Below are 23613 nucleotides of genomic sequence, written 5' to 3' on the forward strand. Positions count from 1 at the left end.
ATTGGGATTAACAGCAGAAATCACAAGTGAAGTACTGTCATAGCACTTCATAACTGGGAAAAGTATTTAAAGTGCCTGATATTTGTTATTCAGTGCACAATTTATAAAGGCCAAACTTAACGCTTATATACTTCTTTATATACACAAACACCATATCTTTAATATAATTGTATCTAAATAAAATTTTACAGTCAGTGTAATACAGAAACCATACTGGCTTTTTTTTTTTTCTCTCTCTATCCAATGAATGCAGGTAAAGAAACATAATAGATATGTGATGATGTTATATTAATTTTGTAGAATCACAGAATTACAGAATTGTAGGGGTTGGAAGGGACCTCCAGAGATCATCGAGTCCAACCCCCCTGCCAAAGCAGGTTCCCTACACCAGGTCGCACAGGTAGGCATCCAGGCAGGTCTTGAACATCTCCAGAGAAGGAGACTCCACCACCTCCCTGGGCAGCCTGTTCCAGTGCTCCGTCACCTCACTGTAAAGAAGTTCTTGTGCATGTTTGTGCGGAAATTCCTATGCTGCAGTTTCCAGCTGTTTCCCCTTGTCCTGTCTCCACTCACCATTGAAAACAGTCTGGCCTCGACATTCTGCCCCCCACACCTTAGATATTTATAGACCTGGATCAGGTCCCCTCTCAGTCTTCTTTTCTCAAGGCTGAATTTTTGAATTCAGCCTTGAATAGAATTTTTGAATTCTATTTTTGAATAGAAGTATTTTGATCAATATTTTACATCCATATTGCCAGCACAAGATCACATTTTACAGCACCTTTATTCCTTTTCTAAGTAGATTTCAATTACTTTCAGAAGGTGGAGTCCTTAAATATGTAAAAGACATTTAAAACATCAGTAAAAAATATCGAGCTGGCGTAGCTTTCTGATCCTGTATTAAAAGTCATTATAATCCTAATTTTTAAAAAAGGGGGGAAAAGGTGATTTTATATATATATATATATATGTATATATATATATACTTATTTAATGGTTTCAGAGCCATTTCATTTTGTCACTGCTGGATTAAGGGATACAAACTGCCAAGAAGTTTGTTCTCAGTATTTCAAGAAGCTATTTCCTGAGTTCTCTGAAACAGCAAGAAGTTAGTGCCATCTATAGGCAGCATATAATATTGAGAGGAAAAAGGATACCAATGCATGGAATCAATAATACCAAACAAAGCAAAGGTCGTTTTATAATTTCATGAATTATATTATAGAATAATATCCGATATCTAATGCCTTATATATTGTAATTTAAATCTTGTATTACATTAATGGCAGAAAAAATGAATTGGAAAAAAAAGCCTCTCATCTGCTCCCTGCATCTCATTTTTTCTAAGAAAGCTGAAAACAATTTAGAACAGGACTGTAACCTGCAGAGCATTTTAATATTCATTTTTATAATTCCATGAGCTGCCTTTAGTGCACCCTTATTTAAAGTAACCCTGCAGTGGTCATGGGTTTAATACACTGCATAATAAACACCATAACTGAGTCGTTCATTTTTTATTGTTTCACTTCTCAGCTGAACTGCCTCCAGTAGTTACTATTATGGTTATTTTAACTGGCAAATAACTGGCAAAGCTTAAGCACCTAGGTTACTTTAATTATATGAATAAGCCAATTAACTTCAGAAATTATTCACATTTTGTCTTGCAGAAACATGCTCTTCAATTATAAAACTGTTGTATGCATCTTATTTCTCTTAATTGCAAAGTTTCTCGCCTGATTTACCACAAGACTTAAAATACATGTATTTAATATAAAAATAGTATATAGAAGAAAAGGTATGCTGGTAACTAAAAATACATATAAACATCTAGTGACTATGAGTAAATTACTAGCAGAGTGCAAAAACTATTAACCCTTATCTGTATGTTAGGAAATCTAAATGAATGCAAGAACTTGTGTTCTCTAAATTTTCATCTAGTGAAAAATGGACCGTGAGTCCAATCCAACTTTGACTTTTTAAATCAACATACTGCCACATAATCCCAGTGCTAGAAATAAAATGCGGACACAATTTGTTGAACCTATGCAGTAGAAAAACAACAGCATCACAGTTATTGACCTTAAAGCACATTTTCAAAGGGACAACCCTTTCAAGCAGCTTTGGGGCAATTTCTTTTCATTAAATCCCTATTTCTACCCAGAGAGTGGAGTGTTGGGCTGCAGACACCTGCTGGACTCTGAGCTCATGGCAGTGATGCACAGAGCAGCAGCAGGAATTCAGCACACAAAACGTTCTGCAGCCTGTAGAAATAACTACAAGCTCCCTTGCTGTCTAAAGTACATTATGTCAAGATGTCTAAATGACATGCTCAGAGTTGAAAGGCTGGAAATACAGTCAGAAAACTGCTTTCATGTTTAAAGTGGTAAAATCAAATATGCTGTAGAAGTAAATAGAGCCTTACTTTTAAAAGTAATTGTATAATTGCCATCCCTATGCCAAAGTTGTATGATACTGCTGAATAAGTTTTGGCAACTTTAAAGGGCGTGACTGTTTATTAGTGCATTCAATTTCACCACTGGTCAGCTAGCATATTTCAATTCTGCATTGAAAACACACATCCATACACATTCACACATATATAAATATATATAAAATGTTAATGTTAAGAATAAATGTTAAGAATAAAATTGCTTTGAAATGTCTTTGTATTTTTGCTGCTGTAACAATAATGTGTGTGCTAGTAAAATATGAGGCACTATAGCACACATTCAAATTCTTCAGTAGAAGCAAAATAATTTTGCAAAGTTTTCTTTATGTCCAGTTCAGCAAAATTGCAACTTGTGGTAAAGGGTTTCTAAAAAGAATTCTCTTGATTTGAATTTGTGCGAATGTCAAGCTTATATATTCTCTCTCTCCATCTCTTTCCATTTCTCTCAAATTCTTGGACAGATCTCATTCTTTACTAACATACCCAAAAGGCATATTTTTCCATAAAAGTACTAGACTGAATTTTACTCATCTTATTCAAGTTGAAGAAAATGTCACGCTGTCTACCTGGATGTTAACAGATGCATGTAATGCAGTACTGTATGGGTAGTGTGACAAAACTCAGCAAGATGGAGGTAAAAACAAAAAAATAGCATGAATAAAAGTGTAACTACAGGAGAAGCTAGAGTTAGCATCAAAGAGAAATAAAATCTCCAGAGAATATGTTGATTTTATTTAATATTTTGTCCAAAGTTTTTATGTTATTCACACGCATTTGATAAAATCATGAACAACCTTTTTTTCCAGGTGCTTCAGAAAATACACTTTAAAGACAGCACTTGAAGAGGCTTAGCTGGAGTTTGGGCAGCATGATGAGCAAAATAAAACAATGGAGATTTTTAAGAAGCATAAATTAAAATGAGTGAAAGATACTGGGGTAGTTGATACATTTGATGCTTCCAGACAAAGAAATGTCTGTTTTACCCCTCACTCCACAGCTCTGTTTTAGGAACGTTTAGAAAGAAAAACAGGAGTCCTGGAATTTTTACAACCTTTCTGCCTCAGATTAATAAATCAAAAGACAAAACACATTTTATCTGGGTGATTTAGACAACTGCTTCCATACATTTCATTTGCCTCTCCTTTTTTCAGGTTTGGGAGATGTACACATGAATATTTGTCAAAGAATTTTCAGATATTTTCACCAGATTTGAAAATCTGAAATTGATATAAATAACTTCCACCATTTTTTCTTGTGTAGCTCATACAGTGAGAAGACTCCTCACCAATGTTTCATTTCATTTCCTTTAAAATGAAAAATTGTAAATAGATAACTTTTTGGTATGATTTCATTCAAAAACAATTATTATTACCCTCAATTATTCAGGCAGAAGGCAACAAATTATCAAATTACACACATGTGGGATCTGGAAGAAAAAGAAGACTGTGGGGCTTATCTGTTTTAAAATGGCTCAATTAAACAAAATTACAGCTTGACTCCAGGCTGCTTTATGAAGTCGGAAAACAAGGAGCTGAAGACCACGATCCATGCTTGTTCAGACTAACAAGAGTCTTTTCATTACCACTTTGGGCATGGGATCAGGCCACAAAATGTCACGTGTTTCTTACACACAGCTCTAAAGTGAGTCAACAAGAAAAAAAAATCCAGTTTTCTCATATTTAGGAGGCCTTTTCTAAGAACGCAGTAACTTGGAATACAAAGAATAGCAGAATAGCCAAAATGAACACAAAGGAGAATATATCTCATATGAGCCAGCCTGTGGATGATGGTTACGAAAAAATGTTCAGAAAAACAAAGTGATAGAAATTTTTCAACTATCCTTCAAATATATTAAAATTTATAACTGAATTTATGTTTTTTAACAGATGTCATAACAAGCAGACCACCCAGCACCAACTGAACCACTGAAAATAAACATAAAGATAATTCAGTAATATATATGTATAATAAATACGAGCATTAGACAAAGATTTTCTTTCAGCATCACTTGAAATATTCCCATAAATTATTTGCAGACCAGTAGAGCCGAAGTATGTACCATTCTAAATAATATGCTTTATAGCATATCTGTTGCACTATAAAACCAATTTGAGATCTACTTAAATATGTGTGTGTATAAGTAATAATGTTAAACGAGGGGAAAAATAATATAATGAAGATATCAAGAAAAAGCTAGGGAACTCACTCAGTGAAGTAATTGAATATACCCAAATTTCTATGTTTTAGGGAAGCTGGCAAAAAAAGGAAGAAAAAAAAAATAATTTTTAAAGGTTCAGATATTTCCCTGTTCTTGCAATATAAGTTTATTGACTCTTGTGCTGTTTTGAATTTGTATGAGGCCATTTATATCATTTATGAAATCTCATATATTACTGTGAAGCACATAATGCGGTTATGTAAAATGTGGTTAGCTGCCAAGGAAAATAGAGAAGAAGGAAAAAAACTTTGGTGTCTTTCGGAGATTTTAGTATGCGCTGAGCTTTAGAGGATAAATATGAAGCCAAATCCAACCTGAATGTTTTGGGTTTGCCCTGAGGACTAGAAAGAACTTTGCTCTTAATGTACTCTGCCTCCACTCAGAGATAGACGCCTATAGAATATTGAGAAGCTAAATGAAAAGAGAAAGTCATCAACCACTGTCTTGTCTCACTTCAAAAACACAGACTGGTTATTTTTGTTGTCAGTCTATGAAAACTTTGATTCTTTCTTACCAGAAAGTCAGTAGAGAGTACAGTATAACGTGAAATAATGTACTGCTGGATACATCCTTTCTTATGGAAATGATTTCAGTCAGTCTTCTTTCACAGCAAATACTGCAGACTTTAGCCAAGACGAAAGCATCCTACTTTCAGACTCTGTACATAAATGGGAAGGTTGAAATGATTTGAAAAGTCCAAATGATGGAGAGAGATTAAGGCCCTTTGCATGAAAGAGCTTTGCAGGAGTGGCAGACAGGAAAGCAAATCTGTCTGGAGGTATTATATTATACAGAGGTAAATTGGGTGTTAACTGGGTCAAACTGTGCACAGCTGTGCAGGAGAATTCAGAGTAGTGTGCCAGTGCAGCAGCCCTGCCAGCAGCTCCTTCTTTCACCTATGGCAGGTAACAGCAGCTCACCCGTGGAGCACGAGGAAGGAGACCCTACACAATTGTTTAGTCTGGAGAAGAGGACACAGAGGAAATCTTACTGCTCTCTACAGTGACCTTAATGGAGGTTGTAGCAAGGTGGGGGTTGGCCTCTTCTCTAAGGCAACAATGACAGGACAAGAGGCAGTTGCCTCAGGTTGCACAAGAGGAGATTGAAGTTGGATTTTCTCTTCTCAGAAAGAGTGGTGATGCATTGGAGCAGACTGTTTAGAGAGGTGGTGAAGTGATTGTGCCTGGAGGTGTTCAAGAAACATGGAGATGTGGTACTTAGGAACATGGTTTAGTGGCAATATTGGTCATAGCTGGATAGTTGGATTTGATGATCTTAGGGGTCTTTTCCAACCTTAATGATTGTATGATTCTGTGAAGGACTTTTCATGAGCAGCCTCCTTGGAAATGGAGACAATGGAGTGGAAAGCAATTTCCAGTGCAAATTAATAAAACTGTTCAAAGCTGAAGAACTCATTGAGAAAGAAACTATCCATAGGAACACAAATAATTACTGATGCTGCTTCTAAAAATAGAGCTAGGATAGTAATTCATTCCACAGCTTAAACATGAACAGTTCATGTAAAGATGGATAGGGGAAATCTTTCCTCCTTTTATCAAGGCAGAATACTTATAAGACAAAATGTTATGCTCAGGGGTTTACTGAAGTGGAAATAATATTTTTCTACTTTTATTACATCTGCATTCTCCTTTTTTCTTAATAGACTTGTTTGAATGCAGCTCACTGGGAGGCATTGAGCTTCCCAAAGGTTGCCTCCCATTTGCTCTTTGTAACATGCCACAAGACTGTATATTTTAAAGAGCATCTACATCAGGAGCAGTGCATGCCACTTCAGAAGAGCATAATCTGCTGCACTGGTGAGGCCAAACACAGAATCATTGGAAGTGATGCAAAGTCCTTAGTTAAGTTTAAAATACTCCACTGGGATTGGTTGTTGAACTCAGTTCTGCTGTTGGAAACTAAGAGTAATCCAAACAAAGATAATCTTTTGTAATGCAATGTTATCAAACCAAAGTGGATTTATAATTGCTTTGGAGAAGCCATGTTATGAGGGAAAAAAAAAAAAAAAAAAAGAAAAAGATGAAGGGGACTCAATTAACTGTAATGCCTTTTCTTATCACAAGACAGTAATCTTTTCCCATGACGAAAGAATGCTTAGGAAAATAGAACATGAAGAACAGTTTAGGGCCAAGTCAAAGGATGAATAATCTGTTTGCAAGTCATATAATTACTGTTTTGAAGTTATCATTAAGTTTGAGATTGTGAACTAGAGAAAGAGGGATGTTCTTTAAATGATTAATTATATCTATTAAAGACAACCAAGTATCTGTACCAAATGATTTATCAAATTTCTCATGTGTTGAAGACAGACTGAAAGCAAAACCCATAGCCTTATTCACAAACACTGCACTACAATATTGGAGAGACGAGTCCATCTGATTAATGGTGGTTAACTAAAGACAAATCTCAACATACATGAAAGTTTACTTTCTTTTGCTTAGCACTTTGAAAGAGTAACAATACTGCACTCTGAATAATTTTGATTCTACCCTAAGAATAAAAATGAACATGATAAAACTTAGCTCTCTAAGCATTGATAACCAAACCCCTGCTCCTTTATTCATGTGCTAGCAGAGCTGATTATTAAAAATACTCGGCTCCATAGCTCATCTCTTGAATCCACAGAAGGAAGAGTTTTCCATTATTTCTGAAAGTAAATTTCATTTAGGGGACTTAGGTAATCTTTAGAGATCTGCTTTGGCATCCAAATCATAGAATCATAGAATCATAGAATGGCCCCCTGCTACGTGCAGGGTCACCAACCACTTGACCAGTGTTGCATTGCCTCCAACAACCAGACTGCCCAGAGCCACATCCAGCCTGGCCTTGAATGTCTCCAGGGATGGGGCATCCACAACCTCCTCAGGCAACCTGTTCCAGTGCATCACCACCCTCTGTGAGAAAAAACTTTCTCCTAATATCTAATCCAGACACTCAGGCTTTATCCAGTACTGAGAGCATTATTATCGCATGCAAGGTAATTAATCCTGTATCTCAACAAACCTAACCCATATATTTACCTCAATGGAGACAAGGGCCCTCCTTTTTGCATCTCTGACACAGGATGAACACTTGATGCAGCAGAACCAATGTAGCTTCCCCCTCCTCTATTCTCAGCAGGCTCTTTCCTAGTTTGTCCCTTCTGTTCTGCTCCAGGCACTGAGCTATTTTGTTTATGGCTACAGCAGTCCCTGGCTGTCTTGCTTTACACCAGCAAGTGCCTTGTCTGTTTTATATATATTTTCAGTGCTCCTAAACAACTTGATGAAGGATAGATAGCAAAATAATGAGGCCAGACCACCAGTCAATGTAAATTGGATAGCTCTGCGGATTCAAGTGAATTGAAACCAAACCATACTGATTCACAAAATATGTTTTTTTGAGCTCTGATATTGTTCTTCGAATTTCAGTCATGGCTGCACAGATTTTTTATTTTCTGTTTTTTTATTTAAAAAGCAGACATTTCTGTTTTACTGTGCATATCCATTTCAGTATGTATTTGAAGCCAAGGAGATCGTCCAGATCCACAAATAAAATGCTTGCAGTTATTCATACCCACTCACAAATACTATTAGGGTGACTAGAGATGGAGCCTAAAATTTAGCTGTCAGATTTTGTTAATGGGTTCATAAAGTAAAAATTATAGGCTGACAGCATCTTCTGTAGGGACACTTGCCATTAAGATATTCTGAGGTCTCTTAATAATTCAGCGAGTGAGAAAAGTGCTGTTGGGTGCTTTAGGATAGCAATATTTCTCCTGATTTCCAAACACTATACATTACTCTTGAAGTGTGAATGCATACATTAATATCCTGTCTCCCAAGGAGATGTGTAAATGTATTTGGAGCAAAATAGTAGTTAGCCACAGACACCATTTACATAGAGATCTTATTGATTCTTCATTACAAGGAGCCTTGACACGAACCTTGAGGTCTTCTGGCCCAAATTATGGACCTGGTAGGAAATATCTTGCAAGTCATAGAGGTAATGCTATGCAAAATGTCACTAAAATCTGTCCTAAACCATACTGCACAGCAAAACAAGTTATTTCCTGAGAAACACAGCCCCATTGCAGCAGGGTCCCCATCCCACAGTGCAGCTGAGCACAGCCATTCAGCAGGAATGGGCAGGGAGTTGCAGGCATTAGGCCCTTATTCATGCTATCAGCAGTCAAATATGGAGCATGGACAATCTATAGAGGTCTGAACACAGGCATTACTATGAGGTAAATTTTTACATTCTTTAAAACCTCCTTTTAGAATCTAGTCTATATTTAAGCTGAAGCTGAGGGCAAGAATATTGCAAAGAGGATACACTTTTATCTCTCACATCTCTTTTTTCAGCAACCCTGGGCTTTTTCTAAGTTTCAAAATCAAAGATTCCACACGGAATGAGTGGTATAATGACCTCTCTGCAGATGTAAATACTCTCCTCTAAGCTAGAGCAGTCGAAGGTGTAGAGCTTTGATAAATACTTTGTATTATTACACCCTTATTTTTTCATTTGTCTTCAGATGTTCTGCTTTTCCATTTTCCTCCATTTCTTCTGTATTTTTCAATTCCCAGTTCTCTCTCTTTCTCTCTCTCTCTTTTTTTTTTTTTTCCTCCAACCATCTGCTCTTTCTCTGTAGTGCTTATGTACATGAGAATCAGCATCACTGTTCATAGTAAACCAGGGAAAATTGAGTTATAAGAAAAGTGCTCTTCTGAATCATGTTCACCTGGGGCTATTGAGGGATATATAAGCTTCATTTATTACTCAGATGTATTTAAGTATCTAAACACTTACCACAACAGAAGTCTACAAAGTTTATGCATGCATAGATTTTTCTAGGCAGCTCACTATAACTAGTACCCAAGCCACCCACAACTATGCAATGAAACTCCACATCATTGTATAAACAAATGTTCCACAAAAAAGCAATTTCTCCATGACTCCTCAGGGCTTTGTGGGTTTTTTGTTATTTGTTTATTTAAATAGCTTAACAAATGTACTCAGATGCGACAGTGATAGGCAAGATATAAGAAGCAAAGTAGAATGTACACTGGAGAAAACAGAGTATTTTAAGATCAGATTCAATTAATCAGCTATGGATCATTCTCTTTTCTCCATTTTATTCAGTCTGGAATATTAAGTGATCAGACAGAAGCAGTTACTTGGAAGATATTTCTGGACTACAGACAGAAGGAAAGCAAACTGCTTTCTCTGTTTAATTTTTTGGATTTTGGCAGTTCTTTACATTTACTCCTTCACACTTTCCTCTGGAGCATCTTGGAGTTGGGCAGCATTTCATGATTTCTGAGGGACATCTTTCGAGAGCAAAGAAGGACAGAAAACATGTTAAATGTGATCCCAAAGACTTGGTACAAGGTAGGAATGCTGTACTGTACTGTTTTCTAAGTATTTCATTTTTAAATTTGTAAGACAAGAAGACACAACTTTCCCTTTCCCATTTTCTTAAAATAAATTCCTAGAAAACTGTGTTTGGTATGATTGTAAGGTGAAACTGAATACAGTTACTGAAAAATATAAACTGCATGTAAAATTAAAACAAAAGATAGTGGAGAGAAACTCCACTTATCAGCACTTTGAAAGCAGCCCTTTAAGAAAATTAATGATAACAATGTTACTGATTCTTAAAATTTTGCCTCATTTTATATCCCTTAAATGCCAACTTAGCAGTTAATTGTAGGATTTTATATCTACTCCCGCTTCTATGTAGGATCACTTAGCAGCAAAGCAAGTTCTGCTGTTAATTCACTATGAAGTATATTCTGTGTACATTATTGTGACTGATTACACTCAGCTTCAAAGAAAACGCTGCCAAACAGGAGTGAACATCACCCCAATTAACCAGAAACTCTGTAATTTAAAGCACCCTCCTGCCCTATGGAAATCCCTGTGCAGCAGATAGGCTTCAATCTTGTGCATCATAACATAAAGGGCTCCAAAAGTCCAAAATTACCCATGCAGACCTTGGGTAAATATGAGCATGTTATACTCCATATTCCTTCCTCTTCCAACACAGTTATGTAACCACAGCTGAAGAGCTATCAGGAACAACTTGTTTGTTGTTTGCTGATGAGTACCCCCAGGCATGAAGGAGAAAACTTTCATTGTGATCATGCATATGACCAAGACCTGGGCAGTGGTTCTAATCCAAAATGTTCCTATATGAGCATCAATGGCCTTTCAAAGCAAAGAAGCAGCAGGACATTTCATACTTCTTCTGGCCTGGAGGCTGGTGAAGTGTCTGAACACAGAAGTAAGGAAGTGAGCAAGTGAGATTTGCTGCTCTGCCATGGGCTGTTCAGACTAGGCTGGGGTAGGCCCCAGGAGAAACTAGACAAAAGTGGGTTGGATGAGTATGTCAGTCAAGGGAGTCCTAAAGGAAGACAGCAAATAGGCAAGCATGTTAAGACAATAAGCATTGTGCTGGGGAATCAATAAGCAGGCAGCACAGGAATGAAAATGTTGGAGCAAGAATGAAGAAAGTTTCTGTAGCAAACCATTTTGCACACTTTCTGTGTGCAATTTAAAACAGTCTATTTAAAACAATCTGTGCAATATAACTTGGCCAGCAGGCTCAAGAGCAAACTAGGTGCTAAAGGCAATAGATGCTGTATGGAGCCCTTCCCTACCTTTTGCAGTGACTCTGCTGGCTTTACCAGCTGCTAAAACAGTAGAACCTGATAGTTATGGACATCTGCATTTCCCTGCAAGGCTTTCCATCATGCCTGCTGTGGGTGAGGGATGCCACTAGCAGCAGCACTGCCTAGGGAACAGTCATGCTTCTCTTCGCTTTCTTGGTGGAAAAGGAAACCTCAGGAGAGCAATCCTGCATAGTTAAGATTTCAGTGAGGGAGAATCTGGTGGCTGCTTTCCCACAGAAATCCATGGGAGGACATACTTCCTCATGAGGATGGTGGAGGAAAGAGAATAACCTAAATACAAAGACTGATGCTGTCTCTACTATGCCCCCATTGCCCTGGGATTTAGGATGCTCCCAAAGTCCTAAGCCCGTTGACATGGATTGTAAATGCCATTAGGGGAGAGATAGTCTGCAGACAGACTGAATTACTATGAAATGAAATCTCTTAATGAAGCACTGGCAATGTTGGGAATAAGCTGACATCATTCTTATTACTGGTACTTGAACCTAAAGCTTTTTCTTCCCATATTCCTATCACCTCCAGTGAGTGATCAGTCAGGAAGAATTATTTACTGTGTAGAGATTAAGATACTCAAGTCAGGAATCACAGTTCTAGTTCTGTCATTGATATAATCTGTGGCCTCAGTTAAATCACAAATTTCAAGTGCCTCAGTTTTGCCCATCCATGAAATGTGGATAGAATTAGTCAAACGTCTGGAAAGCACTTCAAAAAGCAGTGAACAAAATATGCAACATTAGCTTTTTTTTTTTTTTCTTAGCCTTTCCAGCCAGAAGAATAACTCACAATGAATAATTTATGCAGTGACATGAACTCCTTTCTTTTTGAAAGCTATTCACCACAATGTGTAATTTTTTTCTGAGTTACTTCTTATTCTACACTGGTTAAATAATGCCCATAAATATTTATCGATTTACAGATTGTTCATGAGAAGTTTATTCAGAATATTTATTACATGAAACGTAATGAATTGGTTATTTTTGTTGTATCCAATCTCAGCTGTCTGACTAGATGCATGTAGTTTGTTAAAACAGAACTCCTATGCAAATTATTTTGCTTATACATCAATTATATTTTCTGTATAAATTTTTCTTTATAATATCTTCTTGTGAATATCCTTAGGCATAAACTCAGTGACTGGATAAGAAATTCAGGTTTTAAATCACAAATCCAGATGAAGAAAATTCAGTACTTTAGTTAATATCCACTTGCATCTGATCCCATAGTATCTTTTTCCTCATGTATAAAAAATGAATCTAATGTTAAAAATATTCATTTTCTTTTAAATTTCAATTAAATCACTATTAGCATCTTTACATACAAGTAATTTAACATGATTAAAGAGAATACTCTGTGGATTTATATTTTCCAAATGGATTAGCAATTGATCTCCTGAAATTCATCAGGTACAAGTGTGAAGTTGTAAAATAGTAATTTAAGTAAATGCAAGGAATACCAAGAGAATTAAAATGAGATCTCTAAGGCCAATAACACTGCAGTGTAGATTTTATTGTAACATTAAATCTTTTGAAATATTTACAGGGGAGAAATATACTTTAGCTCTGAGACAAATTATAAAACACAGAAGTTTGAGCAAGCTATAATTTACATTTTCATTTACCTGGGGGAATTATTAATTTCTAGAGCTGGTTCATTATTTCAGAGGACTTCAAGTAATATGAAGAATATGAGGTAAAGAGAAAGTTTCTGGGTGCCAAGCAAACCCTGTTTTAAATACAATTTTGCCTTTCTGTTGTTATTATCTAAAAATAAAAATTAAAAAAATCACATTTAAATGAAAAATGAAATGCATTGAAATATTTTTATGTTGTCTTTTCATCTTAGCATAAAATCATGGAATAGCCAAAAGAGTAATTAACTTTGAGAGCATTTATATTTTTAATACTTACACGGTTCTGTAAGATCATTTCTTTTTTAAAAAAGATTTTAAAGGAAATCAAGGGATAACAGTATCTCATGTGTCACAATCTCCAGTTTCTTCTTTTTTATAGGTGCTTTTCCCACATCAACACAGTTCTTTGACGATAAATTTTATTTTTGGTTTGTGAAAATCTCAGCATCTTCCAGGGCAATAGAAAAATAGTAAGTCCTTCGAGTCTTACTGTAACATATTTGTTTAATATGCACACATTTGCATGTTTGTCAACCTAAATGGCTGCCTTCAGACAAGCCTCCATACCTGTAATTGTTGTATTCATTTACAAACAGAATTTTGTACACAAATATATAATTTCTGCTATGGGAGACTATTGAGTATTGGGGATTAAATGTAAGTTAGTTTGACAGCTGGTAACCTTCAAAATATTTGACTCACTGTGTGAATTACTGCAAGAAAATACTTCTTCTCTGACAAATTTGAGACCCAACCGTGCTTGGATTAAATCTTACAATAATTGTACTGTCAATGAATATTGGATGCTAATTTAATTCAGTACAAAGAAAGCTCCGGACATAACCTTCCTATTTCAACATTCATAACTTTTATCTATTATCTCACAGTAAAATTAGTTTTCTTGCCTTTTCAATTAAATCTTGAGCGAACTGCATTCTTCGATGTATTTTAAAAATGAAAAAAAAAGAAAAAAAAGAAAAGAAAGATAAAAGACTTAACATAAAGTATGTTTGTAGACAAAGATCCAAATCTAACCTGTCCCACTAATCCTAAAATACCAGACTTGAAAGCATATTCTCTTGAATATTTTCTGCTGCTTTATATTCACTGACACAAGGGAACTCTTTAGCGAGATGATGTTTCCTGAGGCATAATAAATGTTGGCAAGCTCAAAAGAAGCAACGACTACAGAAAAGACATATAATCCTGCTACACAAAGTAACATGGTTTAAAAGAAATCACTACAAAATATAATAACAAAATCAGCAGCAGGTATCTCAATAACTATGCATTTACCAATGACTTCACCCACAGCAAAACAAACAGCAGGATTTTAATGAAGTTGGCTTAACCCTAAGCCTACTGCTGTCTATAGGGACTATGACTACAGATCATGCTTACACAAATGAAGAAGAAAATCACATTTTAGCACCATTCAATGTTTGCTCTTTATTTGAGATGCAGCTTGTCAGTACCAAGCAGTTAGAAGACAATACATCATGCATGTGTGCCCTGGTGCTACAGTTAACTTATGAAAGAAAATGCATCATTGAGAGTAAAATTAATTTCCCCTGAGCTCATTCACCTCTACATTTAAAAACAAAGCTAGTAAATCCATCTGTATCAGGCTGTTCCCAAAGCCACTGCTACACAGTAGCTGTAACTAGAGCATGAGACAGTGATGGATAAATAGCCTGCTGTTGATGATTTTGGAAAAAAAGAATACACATATAAAAAAATCTTTGTGATGGTTTAAAAGGCTCAGAAGATTTGGGATTTTAGAAGCATAAAATCTTCCCAGCTTCACTCAGTGGAATTCCACAGCTCCTCCTGCTGCTCACAGCCATATATTATTTAACACATGCAGGAAAGAAGCAGCTTGAGAAAAGCAGGTTTTTATACAGCAGATGCACGGCTGCCTCGTGTATTTTTCCTTAAATTATTTCAGATGTTTTTTCACAATAGGCAATGAGTGATGCTTTTGCTAAATTGACAAGAGTTAGCAACAAAGTTGTTTGGCTGATCTCAGATTTCTCCACTAGTATGTATTCCCCAGGACATTCAAACTTCGGAATCTTTGATGTCATATCTCCTATATGTGGGAACTCTTTCTATTCTTAATTTCTCTCTTTTCCTGCGGTTTCAGTGCTTCCTTTGTCTCTTCTTTCTGAAGGTACTCCCTTCCAACCCCCCTTGGGACATACTGTGTATTGCACAGCACTTCTTATTTACCAGTCTGTAGGGCTTTTTTTGGTTTTTTTTTTTTTTTTTTTTTTTTTTTTGTTTTTTTTTTTGTTTTTTTTTTTTGCTTTTGCAAAGTTGGTCAGTATTGCTGGTTTATTTACTAGTCCACTGCTAAGGCACCCCACCTTCACATTTAATGAGCAAATTTTCTTACATACTTTTTAATTGTCAGCTCTCAATTGGATATTAGCAGCCTATGAGAGACAATTGAAATATTAAAAAAGCAAAACAAATTTGTGATAATAGAAACTACAAATGAGTCTGGCTGTATGCATTTAGTTTCAAAAATGTAGAAAACAAACACCTGCAGAAAGCTCCTCTAAATAGCAACAGGATCCAGGCATGTGATGTGTATTCTGTCAAGCACTTCAGGGCACAGTGTTGCAGAAGGAAAGCTCAGAAATAATTCACCCAAAGCTGCAGTTTAGGCTGGGAGGTGTTTAAGACAAGCATTTTGTTTACAGAGGCTGCACCCATCTGGAATTAAGGACTTAAGGAGCAATCATGAAGAAACTGTAGGGTTGAATTCTTGGAAATGTGTAGGGAAATTTGCAGACGCATCTGATTTACTCCTAGGAGGAGAAAAACATAAAGAAAGCCATTTATTAGTAATGTAAATTTCATTACTTGAAAAACAAACCAAAACAATATTATAATGCAATGGACCAGATCAACATACATATATATATTTACTGCATTGCAATTCTGTAGGTAGATTGCATTGCTAGCAGGATGAGGGAAGGGATTGTCCTGCTCTAGACTGTACTGGTGCAGCCTCACTTTGTGCAGTTTTGGATACCACAGTACAAAAAGGACATAAAACTATTAGAGAGAATCCAAAGGAGAGCTACAGAAATGGGGAAGAATCTAGAGAGGATTCTAAGTATGTTCATCTAAGTATGAACAGCAGCTGACATCCCTTGGTTTGTTCAGCCCAGAGCAGAGGAGCTGAGGGGAGACCTCATGGCAGCTACAGCTCCTCACAGGGAGCAGAGGAGCAGCTTTGAGATCTGCTCTCTGTGACAGTGCCAGGGCCTGAGGGAACGGCATGGAGCTGTGTCAGAGGAGATGTTAGGTGTCAGGAAAGGTTCTTCATCAGAGGGCAGAGGGCATGGAACACGCTCTCCAGAGCAGTGGCTGGAGTTTGAGGAGCATTTGGACAACGCTCTCAGACATTCAGTTTCAATTTTGGGTGGTCCTATGTGGAACCAGAAGTTGGAATCAGTGATCCTTGAGTCACTTCCAGCTTAGGATATTCTATGTGCCCTCTCATCCCATTACCACAGGGTGAAGAAGAGAAGGTTGGATTCACTGCTGACAAGGAGTGGAAAAGTTGGAATGAAGGGAGTTCTTCCAACAAAAATAACTACTTCCTCATCCTCAAGAGCCCAGGAATATCATCCAGCTCCATTTCTGCTAACTCTTCCCAGACAACCCTTCAACTTCATCAGCTTCTGCCATCTTCTGCAAAGATCTCACTCTTCTGTAACACTTGAGTTTTCCTTTCATGCAACTTTTCCCTCCTGTTGGACATAAAAAAATTCAAGTTTGCTTACAGCCCTGAAAAGGTTTGATCCAGCTTTTGTCTAGCCACAGAAATGAACCACCAAACTATGCTACTTCCCAATATTGCAATATTGAGCACAGTAAGGAATCCTAGGGAGATCAAAAGCAGATAGATTACACAGTACAAACCACCTAATTCCTGAGCAATGTGGGGAACTGGGCAAGCAGTATCCCTGGTCAACACCTCCTCATTTTAAAGCTGGAAAGCTACATGCAGTAAGAAGCCATTCCTTTTGTTTAATTTTTCGGCTTTTATCTTCAGCCTAAGCTGTCACCACCTTTTTTTCAGCCATAGTCTTTGGATGTGGCTGTGAAATAGATATGAAATATAGTTTTGGAGACAAGCTTCAAAAATGGCAGTCCTTGATAACCAGCATTCCCTAGGGCCCTTAGAGAAACTGTGAGCACTTCTAGATTTTTGGAAAGATTTTTATTATTATAGAGAAATACTTGGGGGGGGGGGGGGGCGAGAGAAGCCAGACTGACTGGCGACTTCACAGTTTCTTACTGCTGGTAAACCAGACTTATCTTGAAATCCAGCAGGTTAATCAGAGCAATAAGGACTATTCAGCATCAGTGACTTATGGTGGATCTTTTATCTAAGTAAATGGTGGAAAAAACATTAAGGGATGCACAGGCAGATTTTCTAATTGGCATCAGGATCACATTCACTGCAAGTCCCACTGAGCATTTGTACAGTCTTAGATTATTTTAAAGGGACAAAGACACAGAAAACATTATGGGAAGGAGCAATTTCCATCAAGCTCCATGATGATTTTGAATTTCTCAGAGAAGATCTCAGAAGATCTAAGTTCGCACTTCTTTGTAGGAGGTGACAAGAAAAATTCCAAATTGCAAGAGAGGCTCTTGGAGAGTAGAGTCCATGCTGCAGAGTATCTCCCATATTTCCAATTAAGTATGTAAGCCATACCTTGATTAGCGAGCAACTAGGAAGGATGGTAGAAACTTAGAAATTGGACAGTTATACTTCATATGCTCAAAACAGTGGTTTTTGGATTGTTTCTGCCCCACAGTGCTGCAGAGGAATTTGTACAGCTGTTGATGACAGCAAAGCAGAGTCCAAGGTAGGTACCTTTGACCTAAACTCAATATATGGATTTGAAGCAATTCCTGCAAATAAGCTAAATGTGAAGTACTGTATGTCAGAGCCTAGTGGGTAGAATCTTTGGAGATTTTTTCAGTGTCAGTAGTTTCAGGAGGAAAGCAGATACTCTGAAACATTTACAGCTTTACAGCTCATTTGAACTACAATCCTTTTATTTATTTGTTTGTTTATTTTTATTTCCACAAAGCAAAATAGTCCCTTATTGCAAGAAAACTGTGCTACTTTACTTGTCTTGAAATACTGCCGGTGTGACCCAAGAGATGTCACAGCCTCATGCCATATTCCTGGGCTCATTGTTTTTCCTCTTCCATGATGAGAAGTTCAGCTCATTCCAGCATGAAACCAGTTGACTTGGAACACAGCTGGGAGCTGGACCACACATACAAATAAACACCACAGACTTTCTTTGTTCTGGACATCACCCTGTAAAATAGTAAGGCCAAAGCCACACTGTAATCCCCAACTCCCTATTATTCTTTATTACCCTCTTTTTAGGTACAGGCAGAGATCAGTTGTTTTCTATACATTGTTCAATAGCAATGTTCTCCATATACTATAGTCTTGCAATCTAAAAAGTTTGGTCTAAAAAAAAATCACTTTAAGGACATCAGTAATTTTTAAGGCATTTTGCATTTTACAGTTTATTTGGTATTGAAGTAAATCTCATTATTTATGGTAACATTCACTAGAATCTTCTGTCTGGAACATGCATCATTTTTTTAAATGAACATCAGGCACAGAACTTTCCTTATTCCTTTTTTTATCAGAATAAAACAAATGAAGCAAAAATAAGAAAAAGAGACACTCTAAGGAGTGTCAGATCTTGTTGGCCAGATGAAACAAAGCAATCTGGTCTCCACATGAGTAATGCAGATATTTTTCTGAGGTACTTTAAAACAGATGAGAACATGCATTTCTGTATCTTAAGGGTAGTCTTGTCAAAGCTCAGAAAATGATGCAAGTCTGACGTTCTCACTTTAACAAAGCTGCTTTCTAGTACTGAAAAGAAATCTGAATGACAAAATTCAATAATTCCACTTATTTCTATACAAGCAAAACCTCATTAGAGATCTCTATACTCCTCTACAGCCACTAAGAAATCCCGACAATTTTAGCAGGTCTATATCCTAGCACACCATTTACATCTTGCCAGATAGATCAGATCAATACACACACTCCACTGTCATTTGGAAAAAAATCAATAGAGCACAGCATGTGAAGTGGAAAGTCAACAGAATCAGAGTTAACACTATGTACATTGCTAGTTGAAAAGCAAGGTCAGGCTTCAGTCTGAAGAAAAATATCTACTGTCTGTCTTTCATAAGTGAAAGACTTCAAAAATACCATTTGGGGCACTTTGAATGGACGGTAAAAATGTGACACAGAGACAGTTGGACTTTTGTTTTACTTCTGTATTTAAAAAAAAATAAAAATGAAGACTTACATTGCATCAGTAGTCTTTTTGGAAGCATTTATAAAAATGAAGTATCAAACCAACAGCAAAAGCATCTAAGATGTTTTCTTATTATCTTTTAAAAGAGCTGCATATTTTGCAGGCAATACTGAATTTATAAAATTTGAGGGGAAAAGTGAAATATTTCATTATCATAAATGGCAGACTGTCAAAAAAAAAAAAAAAGACCTCTGCAGCAGTGAGCTGAAATTGGTAACACTAGGCTTATAAGGGACAACGAAGTGCAACTGGAACCATCAAAGAAGCAAGAACCTAAAAGGCGCCTGAAAAGGGGAGAGAACAGCCTCCAGCTTCCACGTCTGAGAAACACAGACCAGTGTTATATCATCTGGTCTGACTTCAGTGCCAACTGCCATTAAATTCTAAAGCTGAAACTAATACTTTAGCTCTTTTCCCGCAGTTTCAACTATTGTTTTCTTGTTCTCCTTTCAAAATGCCACAAGTTTCTGGGCCAGCCTTTAGTGCCAGTTCAAATTAAGGATTTTTCATTCTTTAAAACTTTATCCAGAAAACTCTACTACCATACTTGTTCCGACTGGGTGTAGACCAGGAGTCAAAAGACTATGCATCTTAATATAGTAATACATGCCTTAATATTCAGTGATTACTTGTGGTTTTCTTTATTTATTTAATTTGTCTTGAATGAGGACAGGATGTTTTAATTGGGAGGATGTGTTTTGATTGTATTGTTTCCTTTGAATGGATCTTATTTTCATGTCCCTATTTAATCTGTTCCAAAATCCCCGTATTTAGATCAGCTTGGTTTGCATTTTAAGAGTTCACTTGGTTTGGGCTACTGTAAATACACAATTGGTTATAGTCTACTGAGAAATAATGCAAGACATTCACTCCTTCTGAGTTGTCATTTAGCAAAGATAATCTAAGTCTGGAAGCCTTTTAACATGAAGACACTGTAGATAATCATGGATTTGACATAACCATCTATCTAATTGATGGTTGGCTGCTGTGGTTTGTTGGTTTAGTTGGTTTTTTTTTTTCTTTTAATTCAGCTACCAGTGTTAGTAACATTTCCATCTAGGAAAGTTCATTGCTGTCTGGTAGTACTTTAAGAGGAATAAAGAAATATGAAGTATGAGGGAGTTTTGTGCAGTGATCGTCAGAAAATAAGGATGGTAATGCTTTTTTGAAGTAGAATCTAATAATTTTTTCTTATGATGTTTTCAAAACAGGATTTTTCTTGCATTATCTTGATGTTATCTGCAATAACATCTGTATACTGTACCCACAGCAGGAGGGCATTCAAAATTCCAAAATTGTCCTTAGCATCATTTTTAGATTTTTTTCATCTTCTCACTTTTCTAAACTGTAGACAAACTTTCTACTTTAAATTATGTATTGCAGGTTCTCACTGCTGTTTCTTTTCCTTGTTGTTTCCTCTGAAGTTCTCAAATGAGATTTGTCTGGTGATTTGTGCAATTTGATTTTCTCAAGTTATTCTATTTCTTTCACCTTTTCCTCAAAAATTAATTAATATATTAAACTAAAAAAAAATCTAGTTCTGTCTTCATGTTATTTGAATTACTTGTACACAGAGTTACTCCATTTGTTATTCAAAACGTATTGAAACTATGGTCTTTCCCTTAGATCTATACAAACAATCCTTTTCCCAAATCTTATACTTTTCCAAGTTTAATAACTCACTCTTGGTATACTGAGCTGTAGATATAATGGTTTGAGGCACTGAGCAATGATATTAAACTCTTATCACTGTGCATCACGGAGAGAAGTAAGTGCTACCTTATGTCAGAGAATCACAGAATTACAGGGTTGGAAGGGACCTCAAGGATCATGAATCTCCAACCCCCTGCCACAGGCAGGGCCACCAACCTCCCCATTTAATACTAGACCAGGCTGCCCAGGGCCCCATCCAACCTGGCCTTGAACACCTCCAGGGATGGGGCATCCACTGCCTCTCTGGGCAGCCTGTTCCAGAACCTCACCATCCTCTCTGTAAAGAATTTCCTCCTGACATCCAACCTAAATCTCCCCTCCCTCAACTTAAAACTATTTCCCCTTATCCTGCAGTTATCAACCCTTTCAAAGAGTTGATTCCCCTCCTCTTTGTAGGCTCCCCTTCGGTATTGAAATACTGCAATGAAGTCATCCCACAGCCTTCTTTTCTCCAGGCTGAGCTTGTTTTGGGCTAATTTGCTTGACAATATATCTGTCCTTTGAACTCTCACCTTGAGGTAACTATTTCTTTGAATTACATGGACAGTCTTGGAGAAACCATTACTTCAGATAACGGGCTAAGTTGGAAGGGGATGAATACAAGCCCTCCCATAAAGATTAATTAATCCTCCCCTACAACTGTCTGTATCAGTAGAACTCCCACAGAGACAGTCATTGCACATTTAATACTGAAGCATAATAGCGGGAACAAGAACTGGGTTCAGTTGCCAAGAATACATCTTCTGCACTCAATCACGTATCTTAATTTATGCAGCTATTATTGTTCAAATGTAAGAACATCTACATACACTTCTGGATGAAAAATTTCAAGGAGCTGGACCACATGGAAATTAATAGATACAATAAAAACATGAACAGATGTCCTTCAGAACTCTATCCTCCACCCAAAAACATGACCTTGGTTCTAGCTCCCAGTTAAGGAAACATGCCACATCTTTTACCCATTGATTTTTACCTGAAAGTATCTTAGATAGAGTGGTGATAAGTGGCATAATAAATATGAAAGCTATGTACATTTTGGTCTTTCCAACGCTGAATTTGCAAACACTACAAGGAACAGACAATATAGTGATGACAACAACTAAGAGTCTTGATACTTGGTTTTAGGATGAGATTCAGCACAGAGTGTCTGCTTATTGAAATGCTTGATTTATCCTCCACAGAATCCATAACACATTCTTATTGCTCTGTCTCAAAAGTGTTTCTGAAGCTTGACCTGGATATATACGTGTTCAACCCCTTTGCACCCATTCAAGATTCATTAATCTGTTCTGCGAGAAAATTAAGATAGTCAAGTGAGACAAACATTCTCAATTTTAATTTTCTTCCATTCTTTCTTTAGATCAATGAAAGATAATTTCTTGACCTTTTATGGATTTTGATTGCAAGTAATATCCATCTCAACAGCATTTCACTGCAACAGCAAAGAAACTAACTCTTAGCATTTTGCTAACAAAATCATTTTAGCTCTATAATGTGACACAGATGAATATAATTTTGAAAAAACTTGTGAAGTAACAGTAACGGGCAACTGCTAACATGTTTGTTGTGTGGGAATCTAGGCTAATTATTATCTACTCTCTGCTGACTCTGTGATTCATCAGCAAATGTACCATTTTTAAGAAAAACTGATAAAATGGCACAGCAAGTGAACATATACAGAGCTGCTTAACAGCACTGTATTACTCAAATGCGCTGCCAAGAGCTCAGGCTTCACAGGTATCTACAAGGGAATGTAATGGGTGAGTGAATTTGACTTTGCTACTTAAAAAAAAAAAAAAAACTATTGAGAACAGTGGCAATGGTACATCATACTAGGAACAAATTTTGTTGTTGGTTTTTTTTTTTTTTTTTTTTCAGGGGTGATTTTTTTTGTTTGTTTGTTTTCAAGAATGGCTTAATTGAAATATGAGAAAGAGGAAATAAGCAGGATCTGTTTCCCTCTTGGCATCATCCAAGTTAATACATTATGGGAGTTGCATGATGCTGTGTGCTATCAACTCCTACACACTTCACCTGTGTTTACATAATCTTCAGAGCCCCAAATCAATGTAGAGCAGAACAGGGGAGCTCAGGTGCATGCAATGCATCTAAGTGACTGGAAGGGGTGGAGCCAGGATACACTCCTTCCCAATCCTCATTTAAGGGTTGGCAGTGGAAGCAAGAGTATCTCTCTAGAAAGTGCTGCCTATTTGGAGATCTTACAGGCCTTCTGAAGGTAAGCAGTTTCTTTCTCTTATTTCTGTGCCCACTACTATTGCATCAAATGCTGTTACATCCTTACCTCACTGTGGTATGAGGTCTTGCTGCTTTTTATTGTGTTACAATTACTGCACAGAGGTGAGCATCACCAAAATGAAAGGTACAAAAAGGATCATTTGCTCATAGTTGTAGTAATAAGACTTATGTTTCAGTACTCAGTGACATTAGGGATCATCTTCATGCTGCATTCATTTTTGTATTAAGTATAAACTGGGTAGCTTTTAAAAATAACTTTG

The 23613-nt window shown here is 36.7% G+C and overlaps 1 protein-coding gene across 2 annotated transcripts in view; it reads right to left on the reverse strand.

The window, feature by feature from the left end:
• The window catches only part of BOD1L1 (biorientation of chromosomes in cell division 1 like 1), an 823932-nt gene that overhangs the window by 458871 nt on the left and 341448 nt on the right, over positions 1–23613 (reverse strand). The window contains exon 26 of one of the 2 annotated variants that reach the window (XM_052681643.1): positions 8107–8116. The exons of the other annotated variant lie outside the window; for it this stretch is intronic. The gene's annotated coding sequence lies outside the window, so the exon portion shown is untranslated. Of the gene's footprint in view, positions 1–8106; positions 8117–23613 lie in introns of those variants that run through there. 2 annotated transcript variants of the gene reach the window in all.

Source organism: Tympanuchus pallidicinctus, unplaced genomic scaffold (genome assembly GCF_026119805.1).
Source record: "Tympanuchus pallidicinctus isolate F22 unplaced genomic scaffold, pur_lepc_1.0 scaffold2, whole genome shotgun sequence".
Classification (NCBI taxonomy): Eukaryota; Metazoa; Chordata; class Aves; order Galliformes; family Phasianidae; genus Tympanuchus; species Tympanuchus pallidicinctus.